Source organism: Haemaphysalis longicornis, unplaced genomic scaffold (assembly GCF_048455015.1).
Source record: "Haemaphysalis longicornis isolate Haplotype H1 unplaced genomic scaffold, Haemaphysalis longicornis Haplotype H1 scaffold_11, whole genome shotgun sequence".
Taxonomy (NCBI): domain Eukaryota; kingdom Metazoa; phylum Arthropoda; class Arachnida; order Ixodida; family Ixodidae; genus Haemaphysalis; species Haemaphysalis longicornis.
The window spans coordinates 66,937,413-66,947,685 of NW_027526214.1; the positions used below are offsets into that span (position 1 = coordinate 66,937,413).

The following is a 10,273-nucleotide window of genomic DNA, read 5'->3' on the forward strand; positions in this document are numbered from 1 at the left end:
GACTGTATTCTCCTTCACTTTCTGGGCTATTTATATTTACTAGAAGTGTATCTAACGCTTGAGGGTGGTAGCCAGCGCCACTCTGACTACACGGGGAGAAGGGGACCTTCTTTTTAACCCCCGGGACGTGACTCAATCGTCTACGGCCTGTCATGAGCGGGTAACTGGCGGGAAGCCCTCTTATGCTACCTTGGCATCAAGGCTGCCAGAACAGAGACCCTCGCTAGGTTTCGCAGATTAATATAGTAAGTAAAAATGAGGGGCTCGCTGAGGAAATACAGAAACATAGGTCGGCAGTCTACAACGCCAAAAGAGGCATACGGGTGTGGTTAGGCTTTATTTTTTACTATGGTAAATGAAGTTAAGATTGTTTTTAAATATAAGAAAGAAAGAAAGAAAGAGATAAAACACGCGCCCAGAGTGGGGATCGAACCCACGCCTTTCGATTAGATCTCGAATGCCTTACCAATTCGGCTATCTGGGCGACTGTGTTCTCCTTCACTTTCTGGCCTATTTATATTTACTAGAAGTGTATCTGACGCTTGAGGGTGGTAGCCAGCGCCACTCTGACAACACGAGAAGAAGGGGACCTTCTTTTTAACCCCCGGGGCGTGACTCAAACGTCTACGGCCTGTCATGAGCGGGTAACTGGCGGGAAGCCCTCCTATGCTACCTAGGCATCAAGGCTGCCAGAACCGAGACCCTCGCTAGGCTTTCGCAGATTAATATAGTAAGTAAAAATGAGGGGCTCGTTGAGGAAACACAGAAACATAGGTCGGCAGTCTACGACGCCAAAGGAGGCATAGCGGTGTGGTTAGGGTTTATTTTTTACTAGGGTAATGAAGTTAAGATTCTTTTTAAATATAAAAAAGAAAGAAAGAAAAACACGCGCCCAGAGTGGGGACCGAACCCACGCCTTTCGATTTGATCTCGAATGCCTTACCAATTCGGCTATCTGGGCGACTGTGTTCTCCTTCACTTTGTGGGCTATTTATATTTACTAGAAGTATATCTGACGCTTGAGGGTGGTAGCCAGCGCCACTCTGACTACACGGGGAGAAGGGGACCTTCTTTTGAACCCCAGGGGCGTGACTCAAACGTCTACGGCCTGTCATGAGCGGGTAACTGGCGGGAAGCCCTCTTATGCTACCTAGGCATCAAGGCTGCCAGAACCGAGACCCTCGCTAGGCTTTCGAAGATTAATTTAGTAAGTAAAAATGAGGGGCTCGTTGAGGAAATACAGAAACATAGGTCGGTAGTCTACGACGCCAATGGAGGCATAGGTGGTTAGGCTTTATGTTTTACTATGGGTAATGAAGTTAAGATTCTTTTTTAAATATAAGAAAGAAAGAAAAACACGCGCCCAGAGTGGGGACCGAACCCACGCCTTTCGATTACATCTCGAATGCCTTACCAATTCGGCTATCTGGGCGACTGTGTTCTCCTTCACTTTCTGGGCTATTTATATTTACTAGAAGTGTACCCGACGCTTGAAGGTGGTAGCCAGCGCCACTCTGACTACACAGGGAGAAGGGGACCGTCTTTTGAACCCCAGGGTTGTGACTCAAACGTCTACGGCCTGTCATGAGCGGGTAACTGGCGGGAAGCCCTCTTATGCTACCTAGGCTTCAAGGCTGCCAGATCCGAGACCCTCGCTAGGCTTTGGCAGATTAATTTAGTGAGTAAAAATGAGGGGCTCGTTGAGGAAATACCGAAACATAGGTCGGTAGTCTACGACGCCAAAGGAGGCATAGGGGTTTGGTTAGGCTTTATTTTTTCTATGGGTAATGAAGTTAAGATTCTTTTTTAAATATAAGAAAGAAAGAAAAACATGCGGCCACAGTGGGGACCGAACCCACGCCTTTCGATTAGATCTCGAATGCCTTACCAATTCGGTTATCTGGGCGACCGTGTTCTCCTTCACTTTCTGTTCTATTTATAGTTACTAGAAGTGTATCTGGCGCTTGAGGGTGGTAGCCAGCGCCACTATGACTACACGGGGACAAGGGGACCTTCTTCTTAACCCCCGGGGTGTGACTCGAGCGTCTACGGCCTGTCATAAGGGGGTAACTTTCGGGAAGCCCTTTTATGTTACCTAGGCATAAAGGCTGCCAGAACCGAGACCCTCGCTAGGTTTTCGCAGATTAATTTAGTAAGTAAAAATGAGGGGCTCGTTGAGGAAATAGAGAAACATAGGTCGGCAGTCTACGACGCCAAAGGAGGCATAGGGATGTGGTTAGGCTTTATTTTTTTCTATGGTTAATGAAGCTATTATTCTTTTTTTAAATATAAGAAAGAAAGAAAAACACGCGCCCAGAGTGGGGACCGAACCCACACCTTTCCATTAGATCTCGAATGCCTTACCAATTCGGCTAGCTGGGCGACTGTGTTCTCCTTCACTTTCTGGGCTATTTATATTTACTAGAAGTGTATCTGACGCTTGAGGGTGCTAGCCAGCGCCTCTCTGACTACACGGGGAGAAGGGACCTTCTTTTTAACCCCAGGGGCGTGACTCAAACGTCTAGGGCCTGTCATGTGTGGGTAACTGGCGGGAAGCCCTCTTATGCTACCGAGGCATCAAGGCTGCCAGAACCGAGACCCTCGCTAGGCTTTCGCTGATTAATATAGTAAGTAAAAATGAGGGGCTCGTTGAGGAAATATAGAAACATAGGTCGGCAGTTTACAACGCCAAAGGAGGCATAGGGGTGTGGTTAGGCTTTATTTTTTACTATGGTTAATTAAGTTAAGATTCTTTTTTAAATATAAGAAAGAAAGAAAGAAAAACACGCGCCCAGAGTTGGGACCGAACCTACGCCTTTCGATTAGATCTCGAATGCCTTACCAATTCGGCTATCTTGGCGACTGTGTTCTCTTTCTCTTTCTGGGCTATTTATATTTACTAGAAGTGTATCTGACGCTTGAGGGTGGTAGCCAGCGCCACTCTGACCCTCAAGCATCAGGTAGCATAAGAGGGCTTCCAACCAGTTACCCGCTTATGACAGGCCATAGACGTTTGAGTCACGCCCCGGGGGTTAAAAAGAAGGGCCCCTTCTCCCCGTGTAGTCGGAGTGCCGCTGGCTACCACCCTCAAGCGTCACATACACTTCTAGTAAATATAAATAGCCCAAAAAGTGAACGAGAACACAGTCGCCCAGATAGCCGAATTGGTAAGGCATTCGAGATCTAATCGAAAGGCGTGGGTTCGGTCCCCACTCTGCGCGGGTGTTTTTCTTTCTTTCTTTCTTTCTTTCTTTCTTATATTTAAAAAAAGAATCTTAACTTCATTACCATAGTAAAAAATAAAGCCTAACCACACCTCTATGCCTCCTTTGGCGTTGTAGACTGCCGACCTATTTTTCTGTATTTCCTCAACGAGCCCCTCATTTTTACTTACTATATTAATCTGTGAAAGCCTAGCGAGGGTCTCGGTTCTGGCAGCCTCGATGCCTAGGTAGCATTAGAGGGTATTCCCGCCAGTTACCCGCTCATGACAGGCCGTAGACGTTTGAGTCACACCTCGGGGGTTAAAAAAAGGTCCCCTTCTCCCCGTGCAGTCAGAGTGGCGCTGGCTACCACCCTCAAGCGTCAGATACACTTCTAGTAAATAAAAATAGCCCAGAAAGTGAAGGAGAACACAGTCGCCCAGATAGCCTAATTGGTAAGGCATTCGAGATCTAATCGAAAGGCGTGGGTTCGGTCGCCACTCTGGGCGCGTGTTTTTCTTTCTTTCTTTCTTTCTTATATTTAAAAAATCTTAACTTCATTAACCAAGAAAAAAATAAAGCCTAACCACACCCCTATGCCTCCTTTGGCATTGTAAACTGCCGACCTATGTTTCTGTATTTCCTCAACGAGCCCCTCATTTTTACTTACTATATTAATCTGCGAAAGCCTAGCGAGGGTCTCGGTTCTGGCAGCCTCGATGCCTAGGTAGCATTAGAGGGCTTCCCGCCAGTTACCCGCTCATGACAGGCCGTAGACGTTTGAGTCACACCTCGGGGGTTAAAAAAAGGTCCCCTTCTCCCCGTGCAGTCAGAGTGGCGCTGGCTACCACCCTCAAGCGTCAGATACACTTCTAGTAAATAAAAATAGCCCAGAAAGTGAAGGAGAACACAGTCGCCCAGATAGCCGAATTGGTAAGGCATTCGAGATCTAATCGAAAGGAGTGTGTTCGGTCCCCACTCTAGGCGCGTGTTTTTTTTTCTTTCTTTCTTATATTTGAAAGAATGTTAACTTCATTAACCATAGTAAAAAATAAAGCCTAACCACACCCCTATGCCTCCTTTGGCGTTGTAGACTGCCGACCTATGTTTCTGTATTTCCTCACCGAGCCCCTCATTTTTACTTACTATATATATATATATATATATATATTTATATATATATCTATATATTTATATATATATAAATATATATATATATATATATATATATATATATATATATATATATTGTGTGGCTGAGGTGGAGGGTAGCAAGCTCGCAACCGAACCAGGTTACCCTAGATACTAGTTCGACAAGACGGATGAATCGGTTATGACCAGTATAGACAGAGATGAACAAGCCGTAGCCGAACCGGGAGCCCGTGATGATTTCGTCCCACTGGAACACTACAGTTAGCCGTGTGCACGTGCACAAACTAGCCTACCACTGGTCTCACACTAATTTTCCCCACGGGGTGGAAGCGGCCTCCTGGTCGTGTTTTACAGCGGGTTACACCAGTGGGAAGCCTTGAGGCAGGGAACGTGGACAATCTTCAGGCCACGATGACGGCGGTCCGAACTTCCCCCAACTGGGGCGACGCGATAGTTCACCGGAGAGGTAGCCTCAAGATCTATGTAAGCACCAAGGAACCGGTGTAGGAATTTCTCGCGGAGGCTTGGGAGAGCGAACCGGTGTCCACACCCAGACTTCGTCACCAGGTCGGAAAGAAACGGACGAGTGAACAGCGCCGTAGCAGTTTTTTCGGTCTTGTTGTCCTGCTTCTGTGCGCATGTGAGGCAGTCGCAGACAGTGGTCGATCCGACGCATGAATTGTTCTAGGAACAATGCATAAGCGAACACAGCAGAGGTAAAGAAACGGGTATAAAGCACATGCCGTGGGTGACGCCCGAACACACGGCCGAAACTCGAGTGCCCTCTAGTGCCTTGAACTGCCGTGTTATAATAGCAAAGGTGACTGAAGGTTATACAGTGGCCCAATTTCGGTGGTCAGGGCGTGTGTACATTGATATCATGCCAGACAGTGTGCGGTGAAAACGTTCGGTGAGCCCGTTCGTTTGTGGATGGCATCTTTCATTTTAATCGAGGTGTTAGAGGCACGAAGTACTTCCGCAACGATCCTAGGTAGAAACATCTTGCCGCGGTCACTTACCAGTACGCGAGAGGCTCCATGCCGTGGCAGGTTGTGTCGCAAAAAGAAGGCAGCTACGTCGCCAGCGCTAGCCGAGGGAAGTGGCGCTACCTCCGCGTAAAGAGTAAAGTGATCAACAGCCATGACTATCCATTGGTGACCAGTGTATGTCGTCGTAAACGGCCCACACAAATCAAAACCGACCACTTCAGACGTCGTAGTTGGACACGGAACAGGCTGGAGAAGACCGACAGGGGTTTGCTGTAGAGTGCTTTTGGTGCTGACAGGGGAACAAGATCCGATAGATTTCACGACACTGGTCGACAATCCTTGCCAAAAGAAGAGACTTTTGATAGCCAAGGTGGCCGGTGGTGGCGTCGCCATGAAAAGCTTGCAAGACGCGACCCCGGAGAGAACGAGGCACAAATGGAACCCATGTGGAGACATCTGGGTGGTGGTTTCTGCTCTACAGTGCACCGTCTATGAGCTGGAAATGCCGCAGTTGGTGACTCAGGCAGCTATTTGGTGGACGTATCGAACCTGCGAGCCGATCCATTGTTTTCCGGCATTAGGCGGTAACCCAAATGGAGCTCCAGTGGGGCAACTGCAGATGTGGCTTACGTGACCGAAACGCACCATCCACCACATGAATGGTCGGTGGCAAGCGAAGGCAGACCAGTCCGCGCAAACCGCTTCATTCGCATGCCGAGCTGGAAGGCAGCAAGAGTGCGTTCGAAGCAGGTTACTAATGATGATAGTTGGAGAAGGCGGAAGAAGCGGTGATGATGAGTATATACAGAGATGAAGAAACCGTGGCCGCAATCGGGCTCCAGTGAAGATTTTATTCAAATTGGACATTGCATTCGGCGGACCGAACTTCCACAAACGAGGCTATCACTAATGTCACAATATATATCAATATATATATATATATATATATATATATATATATATATATATATATATATATATATATATATATATATATATATATAAATATATATATATATATATATCTATTGCCGTATAGACACTGCCTCAAGCAAAACTGAAAATTGAAACACTACATATTCCCCTCCTTAACGGCACAGTGTTAGCGATACTTTGTGGATTTGTGTTAGTATGCTACCACACAATATTTAAAAATACTCATAACCACACACTGCATGCGCGCTTGATACTAATTCGTGATGCATATGGAACATACATTCAACAACCAATACAAACGGGAACAAAAAACAGTTGCACAAACACTCAAACGTGTGCACACCGTTCATGCAGCACTCTAGTTGTGTGCCTGCACGCATCTACACACTTCCACCAACCAGCTATACGCGTTCGCTGTATACATCCGAAGGCCTGCTTTTCGGTTTTCGGAAACTGCTTTGAGGTACAGAGTCCTCCTACACAGCTAGTGATGGGTCTTCTAGCATGGGCGTAACTGGTGAGGCTTCGGACTGGGCTGTTGAGGAACGCACCTCGGGTTGCTCACGTGCGTTAGATCGCGTTTCGGGTTACGAAGTATTGTTAGGCTGCGGGTTTTATGCATCTGAAGGGTCTGGTATTTTCGATAACTTCCATGCGTTTCAAGTTCGTCCATCGTCAAGCCGAAACAATGATAGGCCGTGTTGGCGCTTAACCTTTGTGGGAGTCTGCGCGATGACACCCTTAGCAAATATTCCGTGTTTCTTGATTCTCACAAAGTCACCGACGGACACTGTTGTCTTCTCTGTGGCTCTGAGGCAGCCTGTGTACTCTTTGCTGTGGCCTTTCTTGATGTTTACGCGTTGGCGGAGACGATGAGGTTCTAAAGTAGGATAGCTGAAGAAGGCTGGTGACGGTTGACCCACAGCGTAACGGTGAGTTGTCGGTAGCCACTGGTGTAGAACAGATGGTGCTGCCTCCGTAAAAAGACAAAGCGTGCAAAGATATTCGAACAGATACCAATTTCCTTTTACATAACCAAAGTTATTTTTTTACATAATACTATTTACATAACGAAATATTCTGGTAACGTTTGACGAAGCGGACGCTGCGTTACACTGCAACTTTCATGGAATCTTTGAAGACGTGGCTAAAGCGCTCGACAACTCTATTTTCTTGATGGTATAAACAAAGAAGTGTAAAAGGTGGAGAGCCTATTTTTAGGAACGTTATGAAATTCGTAGTAGGGAACAGGAACCCGTTGAAGCATACTGTAAAGTCCGGGAAATACTCGTCAGAGAAGAGAAAACGCAAAAAAACGTTTATCACAGTAAGTGATAACACTTCGCTGCAGAATTCAACTTCTGACAATTTCTAAAAGTAGTTGATCAACGTAATATTGTATTTGCAGTCATGCGGGGCTCTTTGCAGGGGCCGGCGATGGGAACGGCAAGCTCCTCTCTTAAGTGTTTTGGCAATGGTGCTGGCTGCAAGGCAGTAGCAGCATGCTTCGCACTTTTGTCAGCAATCTGACGCATGCTACAGTTCTGGATCTAAAGTTCCACCTGGCTGTCCATGCCTGGCCACCATAAATGTTATCTTAGTAGAATTGTGAACCGCAAGCTCCTCCTATAAGTGTACTGGCAATGGTGCTGGCTGCAAGGCCGTAGCAGCAGGCTCCGCACTTTCGTCAGCCCTTTGACTCATGCTCCAGTTCAAGATGTAATGTTCCACCTGTCTGTCCATGCCTGGCCACCGGAAACGTTATATTAGTGGAATTGTGTCCCAACTACACCAGGTTGAGCATTGTGGGCCGCATTGAATAGTTACGGTCTTAGAGGCAAAGAAATTACGATTCACCACGAAGAAGTACATGATCAACAAACAAGGATTCTTCGTGCACAAAGAAGAAAGGGTCTTATGTGGTCACGCGAGGTCACGCGAGAGGGTCTTATGTGTAGGCCAAGGTGTGCGATTTAGGTCTTGCCTTGCACGAACATGCAATCTTCACAAGGGCCTGTTGAGACCTCCCCGTGATGAGGCAAGATAACTAAACAAAGGACACAGCTTCACGGAAAGAGGCGTTTTTCTAAGGAGACAGCAATCAGAGGCAGGAAAGAGTGGAGATCAGAGCAGTCCTTGTAGTGTGTCTCTCTCTGTCATCGTCTTTTTTAGCGCTGTTTTTTTATCTGCCGTTGTTTTGCCTTGACAAAAGCCATTTTCTCCGCCTATGAAGACATTCCTTGCGCAGTGACCCTGTGTCCCAAGAATGAAAGTTCATGGACCCAAAATATGCCCTTATCGTTCAACTTTAGCACCGCTTCTTTAAAACGCCTCAGTATTTAGTCAATTTGGTCACCGTTGCCTTTCATTCTATAGAAAAACAAAGGGACCATTGAAATTAAATAGCCCAAAAGAATAGCTTCTAGGATTGTTGACACCATTTGTTAAAGAACCTACCCGAAGCACAGGCGTTGGAAGCGGAAGTGGGCATAGAAAAAAATTCACAGCATATCCACGGGGAGAATGATGATGAGTGGGTGAGGGAAATCATCGGTAAAACCGTGACTCTTCAGTGAAAGTTCGCCCACTACATCTGTGTCCGAACGTAACGTCTAGAAAGCCTCGCTTAAACCGCGCGTCGGCACCTTGGGACTGAGCTCGCCTGATGCGTTTTGCAGACGCCTCACGAGCTCTCACTGCATCGGGGTCTGCCTGCCGATACGCGCGCTTTCTCGCCGCTTACCGTTCTCTGACGTTTTGGAGATCCTCTTCGCGCCGCAGCCGTGCCGCTTCGCGTACGGCAGGGTCCTCGCGCCGTTGCCGTGACGCTTGGGCCTCCCGCTCTCGTACGGCAGGATCTTGGCGGCGGCGTCGCGCAGCTTCACGGAGCGCTTCTGCCTCGCGGGCTCGCACATCTGCAGCCTTATCCATCGGGCGACTCCGAGCGCGCGCCAACAGCAAACGGATTTTATTACAACGCTCCCCGCCATCTAGTAAACAATCCAAGAACTAAACTAGAGGTAGCCACGCCATCTAGTAAACAATCCAAGAACTAAACCGGAGGTGGCTACATACATTCGTCGAGGATGGACAGACCCACGCCTTAAGGAGCTTCGCCCCTAAAACAATGAAAGCGTTCAAATCACGACCTTCAGTATAGAGCAAAATGGGGTGTTGGAATATGCGAGGTCAAGCATCGAAAAATGAGTTGCGCCAACGAGACTCTGGAAGAGTTCTTCCGAGCCTGCAAAAACAAATTATTTCTCGGAAAGGCCATGTTCGGCGCCCCTACGTCAGCACAAACACGAATGCCTTGTATTCTTTTTTGAACAACAACAATCGGAGAGACCCATGCCCAAGCAGTTATCCGCCCTATCACGTCCAGCTGCTCGACGGATGAAGTTTGTCAGATATCGGAGCTCGGAGTGATAGTGCAAGGTGTCGAAATTATGCTAAATTGGAGGAACCGATAGCCGAATTTCGAAATGATGCACAAATTCTTTGGCTAGGGCAGGGCTGAAGTCGAAAAGACACAGATACTCGTTGTGCCACACTGCGTGAACGCATTCAGATGAAACTGTTTTCTTGTCTGGGGCCTGTACATGAAATCATTGGTAGTTGACGCGCTAGGCTCAAGGAAGAAGAGGCATGAGCCATCAATCTGAAAATCAACGGCTTTATTGGAGTTAATACCTAGAAGCGACCTGCGTTGCGAAAAAACGTAGAACAGAATCGACGCTTCGCATTCCTTCTATACGGCTTTAAAAAGGTATGATCCTCGCAAGAGGACAGGCTGTCTCGTCTAATCTAGCAGCTTCACACGGAGCACGGACAGAAGCGCCTGTCCGGCCAAATCAATATAAAAAAAAACACCCGCCAGAATGGAAGTTGAGCCTGGGTCGATAGGACTTGAAAAGGCGTGTGACAAACAGTTACATCGATGTTAATTACAGCGCAGCTGCATACGGTCACAAACAGAATGCTCACAGGTTC

General features: G+C 47.3%; 1 non-coding gene across 1 annotated transcript; it reads right to left on the reverse strand.

Moving 5' to 3' along the window:
* Positions 1-412: 412 nt before the first annotated feature.
* Positions 413-484, reverse strand: Trnar-ucu (transfer RNA arginine (anticodon UCU)). The gene has a single exon. It is a non-coding gene; the product is annotated as a tRNA-Arg (tRNA).
* Between the last annotated feature and the right edge of the window lie 9,789 nt (positions 485-10,273).